Genomic DNA, 18,663 nt, shown 5'->3' with positions numbered 1-18,663 from the left:
ATACGGTGCAAAAAAATTAAATTGGAATTGAGAAATTCATGCACACAATTAACACAGTTATTTTGGACTAATGTCCTTGGAAAAACCTTGAAGGGAAAACTGGTGTAACATTTAAGGGTTTATTTTATTATGCAGCAATAAAAATCTGAGTACAATAATTTGGATGCTCAACTGGCAATCCTCCAGAAAATATACTGGCAAAATAATTTGGAGAAATTTTCTCCCTTTTGCAAAGCCACTGCAAATCTTGAATTCTTGCAATCACATTGCGAATTCTTGTAATCGTGAATTCCTACAATCACGTGTGAATTGCAGTGCGACCCTTTCTATAGAAATATTCGACCTCCTCTCTCTTGCCAAATTGACACTGGAAAATCCTCCAAATCGCTTTGCTATTGCTCCCTCAATCGTTGATGCTCATCCACTTGCTCAAATTCTTCCCTTGTTGAGTACTGCGTACTGAGAAATTTGCATTGTGTGGAGAATAGGTCCCTCACTTGTGTCACAACTGTGTCTATCTCCATCCCATTGACTTGCTCTTATAATCTCTTGCTGGAGCTTCAACGACCATGATTAGATCTTCATAAACGACTAAAATAATCTTAGACTCGATCTGTGTGAGTTTCTAGAGCATTCTCGATCATCCTCATTTAATTCCTATTAATAAATCAATTTTCCTAAGTTAGACTTAGGCAATTTTTAATTATTGAACAATTAATTTAATTGAGACGTTTCATAATCTTATCTTGCGAAACCTTTTCTAGGTTTTGGAGAACTCATGTTCCTTAGCATCTTAGATACAAATCGAGACTAGAACACCTGTCCGATGCTACAAAAGCTAACACTCCCTCTTATCTATGAAGGTGTTCTCTCCACCAATATTGCTCTCTTGCACATGGACAAACCTGCACTGCTGATGTTTGGTTGACCTTCTCCACTTCTCCACGCTGACCAATCTCCTTGTCATTGGATATCATTGTGAAGTGAATATTGTCCATCGTGCTACTGCACAAACTCTGATCTACTCATATTACTGCTGCTATTGCTTTGCTGCTGCAACTATTGCAATAATGAGTCTGATCTCCCTAGATCTTGAAATGCTAACTTCCATATGGCTCCTCTCTCTAAAGCTAGACTCCCTTTGAGTCTCAATCTCCCTATGGGAAATCACTCTACTCCCTCCTAGCAACTTGCATTGTCCTCGTGCACTGTAAACTGGATTGTGTAGCTCTGTGCTGGGAATCTTCTGGATGGAACTGCACTTGTATACTGCAATTGGGGAATTTGCACTACTTGTGTCATTGCAACTATCTCATGTGTACTGACTGCAACTAGTTTTGGAACTGTCATTTAACTGCATCCTGCTGACACTGTGTCATTGCAACTAGCTCTCTATTGCATCACGTGTATTGACTGCAACTAACTCTGCTGACACTGAATCCTGCGATTGTGAAACTGTGGGCACCTGTAGCAAAGGTGATGGTCTCGCTGCAACGATATGGAATTGATCTAACTGACCTCCTTGTGGCAACTGCGCTAGACCCCGCTCAGCTTGATATGAATAGGTATCAAGCTTCCCCTTTACCTGAAGGTACTGCTGCTATCAACACAAACTCCTCCAATCTGGCAGTTAGTTCATCAATCTCTGCTCAAGCTATTGCTTTCTCCCGCTTCTTGTCCTTCTTCCTCTGAGGACATTGGGTGACATAGTGGACTTACCACACGCGAAGCACTTTATCTTTGACATATCATTCTTCTTTCTCTCTCCTCCCATTGAGCTTTGCCCTTCACTGAGACCCTTCTTCGCCTTGCGACTTGCACTAGACAACTCACACTTCCTGTTATCAATCAGAAAGTTTCTTGGCTGTAACAAAAACTCCCTAAGGTAACCTTTTCAAACCAATCTTGTAGATTGAAGCCTAGCCCCTTCAATCCAGAGAGGGCTCTCTCTGACAACCTAATCACTAAGCTTAGCAACTGGCTGTGTCTTCACACAATGGCTAGGTCTTTAGTAGGGTTTTTGGATTTTGAGTGTGGTGGTTGGGATGAAGCAAGTAATCTATTGGGTAATGGAGTCAGCAAATCAAGTTTTTAGATGCAATTACCAGGATTTTGACTATATGAATCAAGATGGATAGGGTTTTTGGATTTTGAGTGTGGTGGTTGGGATGAAGCAACTATTCTATTGGGTAATGGAGTCAACACATCAAGTTTTTAGATGAAATTACCAAGATTTTGACTATATGAATCAAGATGGATAGAGGCAGGGTAGATGGCAAACTGTAGACATATCAAACATCATCTGAATGGTAGTAGAAGGAGGAAACAATTCTCTATGGTAGGGCATGAAACATGAATCCTGCAAGCTTTAGGAGAAATAGTGCAGATGTCTAAATCATATGAACCAGAGCATTAAACCAATGAATTCTGTCACATAATCTCATTTAAACACCTGAAGATAACAGATAAATGATATCACATAGAAATGAAATTCTCATAGAAAAACTGATTGAGCATACCATCACAGGAATCTCTGTATCATGAACATAATATTATAGTCCTCTTGGCACTTCAAAAAATAAATAATTTGATCACACACGCAACAAAAGAATATTTTGTTTCAAAGTCCAACCCACCCTTCTTTTTCATTCATTATATAGGAAAAATACATAAATCTGAGATCTACAATGTTTGGGAATGTATTAATTACAATAACCATCAAGATCCAAAATAAATGGATTTGAAAAACCTCTTCACCCATCTTTAGTCTGATCCCGAAGTCAAATTTGATGAGGTGGTCTTCAGCTGTTGACTTGACATTTTTATAGGAAACAAAATTTCGAAAAATCTGGCAAATTTCTGAAAAATAGGCTTCAAAGAGGCATTCAAATCTCCCAAATCGTGATAGCTGTGTAAAAACTGAAAGAGGTTTTTTTAAATCAACTCATTCCTTACAAAAACCTCTTTCAGATTTGGAACATTTATCTTTATATTCTCGAAAACCGTGCCCAATCTGGATGACTAAAACATAAAATAATTAAATATTTAAATCCTGAAAAATAGGCTGCAAATATTCCTTCATATCTTTCAAACCATGCTAGCTGAGTAAAAACTGGGAGGTTTTTTTTTTTGTCATTGTTTATTTTTCTTATTCTTTTGTTTTTTACAAATTCATCTCTGTATGTTCAGAAACTACATTTGAAAATAGTGACTAAAACACGAAAATAATAGAATTACAAAATCTGGAAAATAGACCTCAAATATTCCTCTGTAATTTCAAAATCATGATGTCTGGGTAAAATCTGAAGGAGGATTTTGTAAATCATCCCGTTTCTAACAAAAACTTCTTTTGGTTATTTGAAATTCATCATCACCTGTTTGAAATCTGTGTTTGAAGATAGTGACTAAAACAGGGAAGATGCTAGAAACTGTCATTTTAGGGCAAACTGCTGTTTTAGGGTTTACTTTAAAATCCCTCTTTAGGCTTGAAAACTCTGCAAAATGTCACATCAAGGTTTAATAAGGGTAAAGCTTCTTGAAAAATGGTTTGGGCACTTGAAAAATAGTTTGGAAATTCATATTTTCAAAATTTTGTAGCGCTAGATGTAGGCATTCGATAGGCTCCGATTTGCTGCAAAACTTAGGGAAAGCTTAATATCACTTAAATAAACTCTTTTGAAATATTTCTAACTTCTATGTCACCCTTCCATAAAAAAATTGCATAGGCCATTACATAATCCCTTGCACAATGAATTGATAATCATAACCTTTGGACCTTTAGGAAAGATAGAACTTTGGTGCTAACAACTGGCTCCAATGGGGATACTGTCTCCCCAGGAGGAAGTAAAGAACCCGTAGACCCTGTGTCTGGACTCTGATCCATTGGGCTGCTCCCAAGCTTTACCATGCAACTTGTAACTTGACTTGCAACTGAAACCAAACTGAAATCCACACTGTACACTACTGCAAACTGAAAAACTTACGAAACTGAACTCAAAACTTTCTGAAAGAAATGCTTGCCCAGACAAGCTTATTGCACACCCCTATCTACTCTTAGCTACTGAAAGTCTCTGCTCAATTAGATGATACGAAATTTCCAGTGCAGCCAAGCAAGGAGATGACCACTCGCTGGAATTTTGCTCACACCTTCTTTGAGCAGACAAAAAATATTAGAAAGTGGCAACTCACTTTGATACTTGAATCCATAGTCTATAAATATCACAAAATCTGCCCTCACTGATGTTCCTAATAGGCTGGCAAAAGAATCTTGAAAAGCATGCAAACTCACCTCTTCTTGATGAGCAATAAGAGGAAGAAAAGCTCCATTCATAACTGCTTCTTGTTCTAGTTTTATACCTTGATTGTTAACATCATTCTCAAAAAACATGGCAGCAAGTTGTTCATTATTCACATCAGAAAAAACCTTTGTACATTCTTGAACATGTTCAAATATGACAGCCACATCATGTTCATTGAAAACATTCGAAATTAACCTTTCTTGTGATTCAATGAGACTGTTGTCTTGGCCCTTAAAAATTTATGAGTTTGTCAATTCCAAAGGCGTAAAATTAGAGATAACTTCAGTGTCATTCAAGGTGTTTAAAACATCTTGCTTTTCCTCAGTTTCTCCTTGTAGTTCTAGGTGACTATCATCATGATTGGTTTCACTGCTTAATGTTTCCATACATGCATTTTCAAAAATCTGATTTTGACAAGTTTCTTCATGATACAAAATCTCAGAAAATGAATGAGATGAAAAACAATTTGAATGATTCTTCTCATACTTTTGACTGTATAAAGATTGATAATGTTGCAAATCTTCATGGGATGTAACCTGACTGTCAAGATGTAGAATTGTTTCATCTCCATCAATTTCAAGGGAAGGATCATAAATTTCAGATCTAAGATCTTGATCTATTTTACTTTCAGCCAAGGAAGAAACTAGTGTTTGTTGTTGGGATGAAAATGCATAAAGGGCTTCCATAATTTCCTCATCCATACACTCCTCATTACCATACAAATCTTCAAAAAATTGAATGAAGTCTTCACAATATTTACAACAATTTCCAAACAACAATAAGGAAGGGTAACTTTCTTTATAATATTCAAAGAATGTTGTGTGGAAATCTTTCAGAGAATACAAGCTACTAGGTTGTAGTCTTTCATACCATGATCTTGCATCTTCTTCTAGGGTAGCCATAAACATCTTCATCAAACAATCTTCATGAAACTTAACCCCAAGCTTATGTACATGCATATGAAATTTAATCAAATGAAGCACAACATCATCCCCATTATGATCTCTAAATTTTGGCAAATATGATTGCCAATCTATGCACAAAATGCAATTTGGAAAACTTGGTATATGTTCACGGTTCTTCGGAGCATACCTTGTAGATCTGTAAATCTCCATGGAAGCGATCTTCGTATTGTGGAGTCGCAAGTGACACTTCAAATTTTGGATCTCGCTGACAATGAAGTCGCTAGGGCAATGATGTACAACCTCTCTTGTGTATTTGATTTCTGCCCACCTCAGGAATATGATCTGAACAATAGTAATAAGTTCAGGGAAGATGAGCCACTCTTCCACAATATGGTCTCCAAGATGTTATCTCCTAGTTTCTTAGCTGTAACAAAAAACTCCCTAAGGTAACCTTTTCAAACCAATTTGGCAGATTGAAGGCTATCCCTTTCAATTTAGAGAGGGCTCTCTTTGACAACCTAATCACTAGGCTTAGCAACTGGCTGTGTCTTCACACAATGGCTAGATCTTCAGTAGGGTTTTTGGATTTTGAGTGTGGTGGTTGGGATGAAGCAAGTAATCTACTGGGCAATGGAGTCAACAAATCAGGTTTTTAGATGCAATTACCAAGATCTTGATTGTACGAATCAAGATGGACAAAGGTAGGGTAGCTAGAAAACTGTAGACATATCAAACATCATCTGAATGGTAGTAGAAGGAGAAAAAAATCCATTATAGCAGGTCATGAAACATGAATCCTGCAAGGTTCAGGATAAATAGTGCAAATGTCTAAATCATATGAACCAAAGCTTTAAACTAATGAATTCTGTCACATAATCTCATTTAAACACTTGAAGATAACGGATAAATGATATCACATAGAAAGGAAACACTCGGAAGAAATCTGATTGAGCATGCCATCTCAGGAATCTCTGTATCATGAACATAATATCCTAGTCCTCTTGACACTTGGAAAAATGAATAATTTGATCACACACAACAAAAGAATACTTTGTTTCAAAGTCCAACCCTTCTTCCTTCTTTTTCATTCATTATATAGGAAAAATACATAAATCTGAGATCCATAATGTTTGGGAAAGTATTAATTACAATAACCATCAAGATCCAAAAAAAATGGATATGAAAAATCGCTTCACCCAACTTTACTCTGATCCCCAAGTCAAATTTGATGAGGTAGCCCTATTGACTTGACATGTTTATAGAAAAACAAAGTTTCGAAAAATCTGGCCTATTTCTGAAAAATAGACTTCAAAGTGGCATTCAAATTTCCCAAACCGTGATAGCTGTGTAAAAATTGAGAGAGGTTTTTAAATCAACTCATTCCCCGCAAAAACCTTTTCAAGTTTGGAAAATTCATCTTCATATTCTCGAAAACTGTGCCCAAAGTGGATGACTAAAACGAAATAATTAAATATTTAAATCCTGAAAAATATGCTGCAAATATTCCTTCATATCCTTCAAACCATGCTAGCTGGGTAAAAACTGAGAGAATTTTTTTAAATTAGTATGTTACCAACAAAAACCTCTTTTGGTTTTTACAAATTCATCTCCATATGTTCGGAAACTGCATTTGAAAATAGTGACTAAAATAGGAAAATAACAGAATTACAAAATCTGGAAAAATAGGCCTCAAATATTCCTCTGTAATTTCCAAACCATGATGTTTGGGTAAAATTTGAAGGAGGTTTTTGGTTTTTTGAAATTCATCGCGACCTGTTTGAAAGTTGTGTTTGGACATAGTGACTAAAACAGGAAAAATGCTGGAAATTGTCATTTTAGGGCAAACTGCCGTTTTAGGGTTTAATTTAAAATCCCTCTCTTAGGCTTGAAAACTCTGCCAAATGTCACCTCAAAGTTTTTTAAGGGTAAAGCTTCTTGAAAAATGGTTTGGGCACTTGAAAAGCAGTTTGGAAACTTATAATTTTAAAATTTTGTAGTGCGCTACAAAATATTTTCGTAGCGCTAGCTATAGGGATTCGATAGGCTCTGATTTGCTGCAAAACTTAGGGAAAACTTAGATATAACTCAAATAAACTCTTTTGAAATATTTCTAAGCTTTATGTCACCCTTCCATAAAATATTTTCATAGGCCATTACATAACCCCTTGCACAATGAACCTTTAAGAAAGGTACACAATTTGAGCTAACACTTCCTTCAACACTTGTCTCTAACAACTGGAAGTCGATATGTTGCCCAGATTTGCGCGTTGTTTAACTTGCACGACCTCTAATGGCAATCTCGTATGACCATCTCTGGAAAGCTGCAAAAAATTGCAATAATCAAAGAAAACTGAAGAATTTTACCTCACTCGAACTGACCAATTGATTTGGAAACCCTCAGTTTCCTCTGCAGAAACAAGCTTGGCCTCTTCAACAAACTTGCACCCTTCTGCGCGTAGCTCACACTGGATCCTACAACCTGCACTAGATCCTACAATTCGTAATGCTCACTGAGAGATGCTACCGGAAAATATATCTGACAAATATGCCGCCTCCCTCGACCTTTGAATCTATTCACACCTCCTCTGGGAAATAGATCCGACAACAGGAGATAAAATCATTGTGTTAGATCTGTGAACTGGGAAATTGGGCTACTTGATCTGCTTGCTTTAGCCCTGTCTACAGATAAATCGACCTTCTCTGATTTGGATAAATGAACTAGAAATGTCGTTCTCTTTCCAGCGACCCTGCTTTTGCTCCTCGCACCCCATTAGGAATGTGTAGATCTGCTTTTGCTTGCCTTCAGGTGTCCTTTTCCGATACTCATACTTACTGCTACACCTCAACATGGCAATTTGCACCACCTTCTGAATGTCGTTCTCCGAAATATGGTTCACATACTACTGCTCCTGAAGCATGCACCGACTGACTGACAATTTCCTACAACCTTCTGCAATTGGAAATCACAGGTATCCTCGTGAATAACTTGAATCTGGAAAGCCTCTGAGAATTCTGGAAATCTCCTCCACTGTGTGCTTTTCTCTTCCACCCGACACTGATCTCATGCTGCAAATCTACTGTGCCCAGATCTGCTGAACAAATCAACTAATCTGCTCATCGAAACCCTCTATTTGGCAAATCCACTGCAAATTCCTCTAATCGCGAATTTATGCAATCACACTACAAATACCTTCAATCACACTGTCAATTCTTGTAATTGCGAATTCCTGCAATCACATTGCAAATTCCTGTAATCGTGAATTTCTGCAATGTAATCGCGAATTCCTACAATCACACTGTGAATTCCTGTAATCGCAAATCCTTTCAATCACATTGAAAATTCCTGTAGCAGAACTCGACCCTCCTAGGCACTCTTGCTTCCTTCACCTCTTAGCCTCTGATCCGATCAAACATTCTCTGATACCATGTGAAAATTCCTTGAACTGCAACTACCAGAATTTGTTCTCATAACTGATTATCAGTTTATTATTTTTTATGATTAATATCGAATAAATCTCACTGCAATTCTAAAAAAAAAACAAATACGCTCCTAAAAAATTAAACTGGAACTGAGAAATTCATGTAGAAGATTATCATTGTTATTTTGGACTAATGCCCCCAGAAAAACCCTGAAGCGAAAACCGGTGCAACAGATGAGGGTTTATTTTATCATGCAGCAAAAAAAATCTGAGTACAATAATTGGGATGCCAAACTGGCAATCCTTTGGAAAGTATACTAGCAAAATAATTTGGAGAAATTTTGTCCCTTTTGCAAATCCACTACAAATCATGACTTCTTTCAAGCACATTGTGAATTCCTGTAATCGTGAATTCATGCAATCACGCATGAACACCTGCATTGCGGCCCTTTATGTAGAAATATTCAACCTCCTCTCTCCTGCCAAACTGACAATGGGGAGACACTGAAAATCCCTCTGATCTCTATATCGCTGTTGCTCCCTCAATTACTAATGCTCCTCCACTCGCCCAAATCCTTCTCTCGTTGAATATTGCATATTGGGAAATTCGCACTGCCTAGAGAATCACTTCCTCACTTGTTGTGTCACAATTGTGTCTATCTCCATCCTATCGACTTGCTCTTATAATCTCTTGTTGGAGTTTTAACGACTATGATTAGATCCTCATCAATGGCTAAGATCATTTTAGACTTGATCCATGAGAGTCCTTAGAGAATTCTCGATCATCCTCAATTAATTCCCATTAATTAATCAATTTTTCCCAAGTTAGGCTTAGGCAATTTTGAATTATTGATCAATTAATTTAATTGAGGCATTTCATAAGCTAATCTCACGAAACCTTTTTTGGGTTTTGGAGAACTCGTGTTCCTTAGCCTCTTAGACACAAATCGAGACTAGAACACCTGTTTGATGCTACAAAAACTAACAAGGTTCACAACGAGGCTCCTCAGAGAACATTGCTTTATATCCTAGCATTGCTGTATACCCATTCACAACTAGGTTCTTGGACCAAACTTTTGTCTAGCATGATTTTGTCATCTCTACTAAGTTTAATGGAGCCGAGTTGAAGTCTATATGTACAATTTATATCTAGTAAACCTTCTAACCTTCCAGCCCCAAATGGTGAGCTGATTTCCACCATTGATGCCAAATATAGGCTTGCATTGTGTATGCAACATCAACTACAATGATGACACCTTTATCATGAAGAGTTTCAATGATAACTGTAGGAAACCTGTAAAGGCTTGCACATCCTATGCACGGGTTTGGCTCGATTCTAAGTTGGTCTTCATTCTCAATCCTTCATGCTAGCTAGTTGCTTAGAAAAGGGAGGGATTGAATTAGTGCCTTCCATCTTATGGGTACATTAACTTAGAACAATGTGCTTGATTGGGAATCTAACCCATTCTTTAAAGGATAATGGATCTACATATTTCTGCCATATGCCTTGTTGCCGTAAACCTTCACCTTTAAGAATTGTCTAAAGATTCTCAGTTACAAGTGTATTCCAAAAAGGTAGATATTTATTTAGGCCCTATTTAAGGTGTAATTAGGGTTGTTTAGGTCTATTTCAAGTGTTACTAGGCTTAGTTTAGGTGTATATATTAGCTATGTTTGACATATTAAGTGCTTCATTCCTTGATTAAAGCTCTGTACACCATATTTCTTGTTAAAGCATTAGATTTTTTTAGCAGGCTAACTTGCCAACAAGACCATGAACAACATGAGAAGATATCTGTTGAACTGTATAGTTACATATGTACATAGCTTATATTTGTGCCAATTTGTGCACAACTACCTTGCTATCACTCAGTATTTACCCTAATGTCACTTTTTTCTTTTGTTGTTTACACTGATGTTATCAGAATTGAACCGGTCATCGAACCAATTGACCCTTGAACTGGTAACTGCTATGTAGGGAAAATTTTATGGGCTAAAATTTGCAAATGGGGTATTTTTTGTGCTTTTCCAAAAAAAGATTCGCCAATTTCCATTATTTATAAAAATATATTTGTCGAAATTTTATAGTATAAAAATTAGTATACCTTAAAGATTGCCAAATTATAGAGTATTATTTATTAATTTATTTCACCTGCTGGGCTAGTTTTGTACTCGCGTGACATGGCGTTGATTCCAATCACTACCACTTTAACCCTAGGTGCCTAAGTATGCCCCTTTCACATGCACAAGTGGATTGGGGGAATTTGAACCTCAAACCTCCTCATGCATAACACTTCATTTTCATGGCCAACACCAATTGAGCTGCCCATTAGGGATTATTATAGGGACTATATAAAAGGAATATTTTTGTAGAATTATTAGTGTTCCATCAAGTTTTTGGAATGGAGAGATGTGGGAACGAGGAGACGCACATGGGGAACATGTGGAAGCACCCCCAAATTTTAGGGAAATTCAGGTTGTGTGGGGGGGGGGGGGATGAGGGGGCATAAATGATTCAATGAAATAGAAATAGTAAAATATTGTATACATTGATTTAAATTCATCATTCAACATTCAAGAGAGTACATTGATTTAAATTCATCATTCAACATTCAAGAGCCTACATTGATTTAAATTCATCATTCATTATTTTAAAATAAGATTAGTACTAAGCAAAATAGTAGATACTAAAGTTTGTAAAATGAAATTACTCAGTCTAAGGTAATCAATATTTAGAGTCAAGCCTCAAAAGTTAAAAAACTGAAAATGAACAATGGATAATGAACCAATGGTATTAGAATTACACTGGTCATCGAACTGGTTAACCCCAAAGACGAGAATCTGACCAAAAAATTGGTTGACCAAAAAATACAAAAATATTCATATTTTGGAAAAAATACATAAATATTCCCGTGCATCCATATGAATCCAAACGATCTTTGAGCCAAAAATACATCAATAAAGGAGGCTCTAAATGACCTCTATGTTCCAAAAAAAATCATGCTACAACAAATACCTACTATCATCAAAATCATTGCCTATATTGGGATCCTCATCAACACTATCACCCTCTAAGCATAAATATATGACAAGAAAAGCTTAGCATATCAAATCGGGATTTTGCTTGAGTGATGGGTACATTTTTAGTGGGGTCATGACAAAGGAGTTTAATAGCCAATGCCACCAACATCAAGCTACATAGAGGGCTTGGTGCTTTTGATTAAATGCTAGTTCTATACCCTTGTACACAACATACTCTAATGTAAATGTTGCAATTCCTTCAATCTTGAAACCTTGAACACTGTTAAGCTTGTTGGATTTTGAGTGGGATATAAAATTCTACTTTCTCCCCATTGTTGATTTTTGTAACTGCAAAAGGTCTTCTTCTAGCTCTGTGTCTTAGCATGGAGAAGACTTCAATTTGCCTCTTTGGGTGCTTGCATGCGATGTGTAGGTAGGTAGGTTTATTAATGTCCAACTGATGACCACAAAAGTAGGTCAATGAGACTAAAAAAAAAGTAAATTTAGTATGACTAGAATGTGGGAGTGCAAGCGCATCTCCTAAAACAATGCTAAAATAACATATAGAGAGAAATAAACTAGTGGTAGTACTGCCACAATACAAGGGACTATGGTGTGATACAAGATAGTCAATAGTTTGCGGCATGATACAAAATAATAATAGCATGCGAAAAAGAATTGAGTCAGTGAGATGGTAAGTTCTGGCAATGGAGCTAGAGATGTTAGGGGTTCCTAAGTTTAATGATCAATGGCGAGGGAGGTGAAATGGTATAGGTTTGTTGTCGAAGTTTCTTGTGGCCAATAGTGGATCCGACCATATGATTTGTAATGCCCCATATGGATTAATTGCCCAAGGGAGGATGGAATAGCCTATGCCCCTTTTTTTTTATTAGTTTTGGTGGAGGTGATCCCACACTAGCTAGATTTCCCTTTTCTCTATCTATCATAAGACTACTTATTTGGAGCAATTTTGGTTTGGTTTTGGCTCACATGGAAGAAATCTCTCTGAGGTCATTTATTAGGTAAATTACTGGACAACTAAGGCCATCTTTATTCTGAAGGCTACTGAAAGGCTCTCTCTACGCAAACAACAAAGTCTTCTCTATGATTTTTTCGAGTTTTTTGGCCACGAAGCTCTTGGGTGAGGAAGGATCAAATAACAGAGATCATCCCTAAGGTATCGAGTCCCAGTCTTAGGACAATGAGGTATTTACACTATAGATAGGGTTTGTTTTGAGCAAAAGAATAGGGCATTGAACCCTTAATCGGTCCACTAGTGCCTCTCTTATGGAATGACAATGTCCAAGGGTATGCGACTCATGCAATTCTAATACAACAAGGACTTTCTTGAAGTCAATGTCACTTTTTGAAGCAGTGGCAACCCTCTAGGGCTTTATTTGTGGTTTGCCATACTCGTTGAAGCAATTAGGGTTGGGACATAGACACTAAAATCCTTGTTGAGGTAGTGAATGCCCCTTCAACTTCTCGGGCTTACACAAGACCTTGAAGGAGCCTCCATAGACGTAGAATTGGGCAGCAAGGCCTCTAACAACCTTCAGAATTGGCGGCTTGCACAAACATGACCAACACAACTAGGTTAAGGAGTGTACCCCAACTGCATGAGGAAGTCAGAAGAGAGGGTTGTCACAAATTGTCCTCGTCAGTAACCAATTAGATGCAACAATAGATAATTAATGAGTTATAAATTAGTATTGAATTATAGGATTGAATAGCTCTAGTGCGAGTATTGGTCTATTGAATAGTGATAATACTATTGGTGAATTATTGGTTGAATGTTTGTTGGCCAGTCAACCCTAACTTGTTGTTTTGCTTAACAATCATATTGCTTTGGGAGATATTTATTGCTGTTGGAAATCTTTATGCTATTCAATGTACCCACTGTTAAATGGATGAATGAACATGCAATACTATCGTGTAATTCTTTTGAATTATTTGGGAAAAATCAAAATGAGAGCCACGAGGGCAAAAATTACCCTCGCACATTACATTGGTATGAGAGTTGTGCATCCCGTTAGCTTGTGAGTGTATGAGCCTTGTATGCTTCCAAAAGATACAACTGACACTACAATTAGAAAGAAAGGAATTATCCATAGTACAACCATGGGAGATAGGGAAAGACAAGGAGGACAATATACTAAGGAACTCTTGCATGTGCTAATCCATTGGTAGACAAAATAACCAATTTGCTAGTACAAGGGCAACAATGGATGGCTTGGGGACAACAACAAATGATGTAGCTCATCCAAACTATAAGCAATATGAGTGACAATGTTGCTGATGGTTTGAATGTTGGTAATAGGACTAGTGATGAAGGAAGCAACAATCATAATCTTGGCCCCTTCAGTACTTTTGCATAATCTAATGCTAGGCAACAAATGGAAGTAATGGTAGACCCTTACTTCCTCAATTTTTAGACAGGCAACCAATGACAACCCAAGGAACAACAGAGTAGAATGGACTCTCTAGTGAGTACTTTCGAGAGTATGCAACATTGGAATAGAATACACGGGCAACCATATCTCTCTAAGTATAGAACAACATCAAATACAAGAATAGACCCAAGGGGCAATAAAATCAGGATTTGATGCACAAGGTAGGAAAGATACCATCCCCTCCTTTGATGGATCATCTAAATGCTCATCTAGGGCTTGGGTACAAAAGTTGGACACTTGAATCCCAGACAGGAAGCATACTTGATCCAATTTGCCACATCACACTTGGAAGGGGAGGCACATGAATGGTGGTACCATGGACTAGTCACCTCAATGCACTCCAACATAACCTCTTATGTGGACTTCACGCATAGGGTGATAGAATGTTTTGTTCAAAAGGATCCTGATATGCATCTTAGAGAGTTGGTACAACTCAAACAAACCAGAACACTAGAGGCTTACATCGAAGAATTCGATTGGATAATAGTCTTGGTGATAGACAAATCCGAACAAAGATTAATATGCTTTTCATAGAAGGGTTAGCCGAACCCCTACATGGTTGGCTCAAGTCCGTCAGGTCCACTACCTTGCAGGAGGCCATCACCAAGAATCGAGATGTGGGAGGTGCAACACCAAAAGTGAAGACGTCATCCATACTAAAAAACCCTCCGAAGGACAAGGACAAGAAAGCATCTCAGAAAGACAAAACCAAGATGGATTGGTTGGATGAAGAAATTGGAAATGAGCTTAGAGGAAAGAATCTCTCTTTCACTTGCAAAGAGACATGGGAACCTAGTCATCGATGTTTGGGAAAAGGAAAGATTCACTACATTGAAGTAGTCTCTGACAATGACAATGAAAATGACATGACGTTGGCACCAAGCAAAGAGTCTAACGTTCCCAAAGAGGTACAGCCCTTGGAATAGTCTAAGGGAAATAAGAAGCATGCCCAAAAATTGGTGGAGGCAATATTGACACCCTTTCAGGGGTTTCTAAATACAACACATTCAAAATTAAGGGTGTCATACAAGGGACAACGAATCATAGCATTGATTGATGGTGGAGTAACGCACAACTTCATTGATGTAGCGGTGATGGTAAGGGGAGTCATCCCTACCCCAGAATTTGAAGGTTTCGAAGTAATGGCAGTTGATGTGTAAAATATGACATGCACACAGATAGTTCCTTGTTTGAGCGTCACATTAGGTAATTATACACTTACTAATGATTTTTATGTGATAGAATTGGCAGAGACTAATGTGGTGCTGGGATTACAATGGTTGTACTTGCTAGAAAGATTTTTAATGAACTACCGAGTGATGGAAATGGAATTCCAAGACTTAAATGGCAGCAAGATAGTACTAAGAGACATGACCAATGGTGGCCCCAGAGTTGTAACAACCAAGCAAATGGAGGTCATACCTTAGCAGGACGAAGTAATTTGCATGGCAGCATGTAGGAGTGCAAGACCCAGATTGTCAATTAGCAGATTACAAGCTTATGAGCTGGAATGCAAAGTGGACATTGAACATGACATATGCACATTTTTGAGACATTGGAGAGCCCACCTCTTAATGGAGTACTCTAAAAATAAGTGTTCCTGCGAATTGTTGGACGAACTCCTCCATGATGACAGGTACAAGGTAGAAGATGAGATCATATTCTATGAAGATCAGGTATATTTTGTCCCTGAATCTACAATTAGGGACAAGCTCATTAGAACTCCACATGACAGACCAACTAAAGTCACATTGGAGTCTCATCCTGAAACCAGGGATTGCACTATAATATGGAACAAACAATTGGCAAAAACAGGCCAAAGACTGATGACAAAGACCCCAAAAAAAATCTAATCGCAGCAGACCTGCGTGAAGTTGATGGCAACCTTATAAATGAAGGGAACACAAGGCATATTGGCTGTAAGAAGCATCGTAAAAAGCATGGAAAATAAATAGGGAAAATGCTAAGTTCTATTTGCACAATTTTTCTGTTTTGTGTAAGAGACTCTGTTTACAGAGTTTGGTATCAAAAGATGCTGATTTTCCAGGAGGGTCTCGTACACTTGAACTATGTACCAAATGTTGTTATGGAATTGTTATTGCACTCAATGCCTACAGTGTTGTTGCAGTTTGCTGTGCTGCAAATTATCTTGGATAATAGAAGCTATGAAAAGGGGAAATCTAGTCCATAAAAGTGAAGTGATTTGCAGTTTATCTTGAAGAAGGAAGGGTGCTATCATTGTATTACAGTCTACCAAATCATTGTTACCATGGTCAGGTGACTGTAAAGTTGCAAGTAGAAGTATTGTCATTAATCCCTCTTAGGTTGATGGGTTCTTCACATTCACAAGGAGGAAGTTATTGAGAGGCCTACAATGCAAAGAAGAATGGGAAATGGGCCATCTTTGAATGACGTGAAGACAGCAGCAAAACTGAGGCATATTGCGGGAACTAATGTGAACTTATTACCTCCAGCAAATGGATCAACTTTTGGCAGTGTATTTTTAGAACTAGGAAAGGCTGCTACTACACCACAAAAAGAAGCGTCGTTTGAAGTAAAATTTATTTCAGCAATAACACACAACTGTATGTTATTCACCTATGATTTGGAAAGTGCAAACAATAGCTATTACATGATGGCATCTTCCACCAGTAGTATGGTTATTGGGCTGGAAGAAGATAGAGGGGGTACTAGTATGACAACTGTAAGGATTGAAGGAAGCCTTCTGTTTCTAAAAATTGAAGAAACAATTATGTAGCACCTGGACATACAACTGTTGGAGGACTAGCCATGTCGGGAGGGGGGATTGTAATGTCCCCTATGGATTAATTGCCCAAGGGAGGACGGAAAGCTTATCCAACCCCGTAGGCCATAGTCTTTGATAAAGGGGAAATATTGTACAAGATTTCGCTCGTGGAGACTCTTGTCTGCCCCAGAATTCTATATGGATTTGAGGTTTGGGGACTTGGTTTACTTGAGTCTGATTCGTCCTCAGTAGAGAGGGTACAGACCATCCTCCTTCGCCACTTCATTTGATGCAAACAGACAGTTCCTTATCCCATCATCCTGACAGAGTTTGGTGCTCCGACCTTTTGACTTGAGGTAGTGTTAAGTCTACATAGAGCCTTCTACAGAGTGTATGGCATAACTGAGAAACAGAGGAAGATCAGAGCTATGAACAAAAAATGTAGGATTTTATAATTCCATATGCACAAAGAAAATAAATGCACTACATGGTGGACAAAGAAAGATAGAAACTATATTAATGTTCAAGATTTGGGAAAACCCGGGAGGTGAAAAACTCTAAATATAAAAGATCTGTACAGAAAAAATAATAATTACATTTCCATCCATAAAATCTCTTAAAACAAGAGTTCATCCATAAATTAATCTTATCAAATTTATCTCAAAAATTGATGTATGAAACATGAATTACAAAAATGTACTGCAAAATTAAAAATGCCCTGCAGCAGGGCAGTGAGATTTTTGTTATTCTTCCTTTCCTCAATCTTGAAACATGTGAAGAGATTGAAGGTATTCTAGTGACTAGCCTCTAGGAAATACCAAGGCACTTGAACACATCTGTATTATCGGAAACCCTTCTTAAACAGATCACTGTTGAAACTTCAGTCACACTCTAGCTGGCTGCTGGAAAACCAAATCTCTCAAGAATCTAAGATGAAAAGAGAATGAAAGTGAAATGGGGAGTTATATGCCTTTAGGGTTGGCTTAACAGAGTTTATGCTCTGCCCTCCCCCCCTCTCTAAGCCCATGTTTTAGCCTTTTCTCCAGGCTTTGTGCATGTGGGTTCTGTATTTGCCTCCAAGGGGTTGAATTCACGAGTTTTGGTGGAAATTAGACAAGTCATGTTGAGTTCTGGTTGAGTTTAGCCTGGAGTACTTGTTTCAGAAGAGACTAGGCAGGCTTGAGTCAGTATCAAGTCTTGCAAAACAGCTGATAACTATCCAGTAAAGTAATGAAGAACGAGGGTAGAAAAAGAATGTTAATGTCAATCGGAGGTAGGTTACGTAAGTTCATAGAATACATGAACCACTCTCTCACTGATCTCATCATACATTACATCATATGTATTACCCTACGAGGGTTAGGTGGTCTAACCAACCAACCCTAATACTAAATATGGTCGTTCACCATATTATAATGCTATGCTATGGTTACTTTAATACAATCTGTATTAATATTTATATTGACATCAGAGCTCACTGTTTGCTCCTTTCTTCCAATGAAAAAAGGAGTAAACTTGGTCTATTTTGTATGTTGTGTTGGCAACTTGGGATGTATATTCTCTGTCTGCATTATCAGGTCACAAGAACATGTGGTGTCCTGAAAAAGCTCAGGACAGGAATGCATTGTTACTTGTTTTACCTTAAAAGACTGATTCGAGATTTATAATATCTAAATGTAGTATTTAAAAGTTAACAGTAGCTATGCAATGTGTTGAAAATAAGACATTTCCATAAAATGACACGCGATTTTCTTTTTAGTTAGTAAAAAACACAGGTTTATGACATCATGTTTCAATGCAATACTTCGCATTGACCATGTA

General features: G+C 37.6%; 1 protein-coding gene across 13 annotated transcripts in view; it reads left to right on the top strand.

Moving 5' to 3' along the window:
- The window catches only part of LOC149260897 (uncharacterized), a 291,502-nt gene that overhangs the window by 24,362 nt on the left and 248,477 nt on the right, over window positions 1-18,663 (top strand). The window lies entirely within an intron of this gene.

Source organism: Pinus tabuliformis, chromosome 6 (assembly GCF_031772625.1).
Source record: "Pinus tabuliformis cultivar Carrire ecotype Pingquan chromosome 6, CPIR1, whole genome shotgun sequence".
Classification (NCBI taxonomy): Eukaryota; Viridiplantae; Streptophyta; class Pinopsida; order Pinales; family Pinaceae; genus Pinus; species Pinus tabuliformis.
The sequence above is the reverse complement of the archived record's forward strand: the minus strand, read 5'-3'. Positions and strand labels throughout refer to the sequence as shown.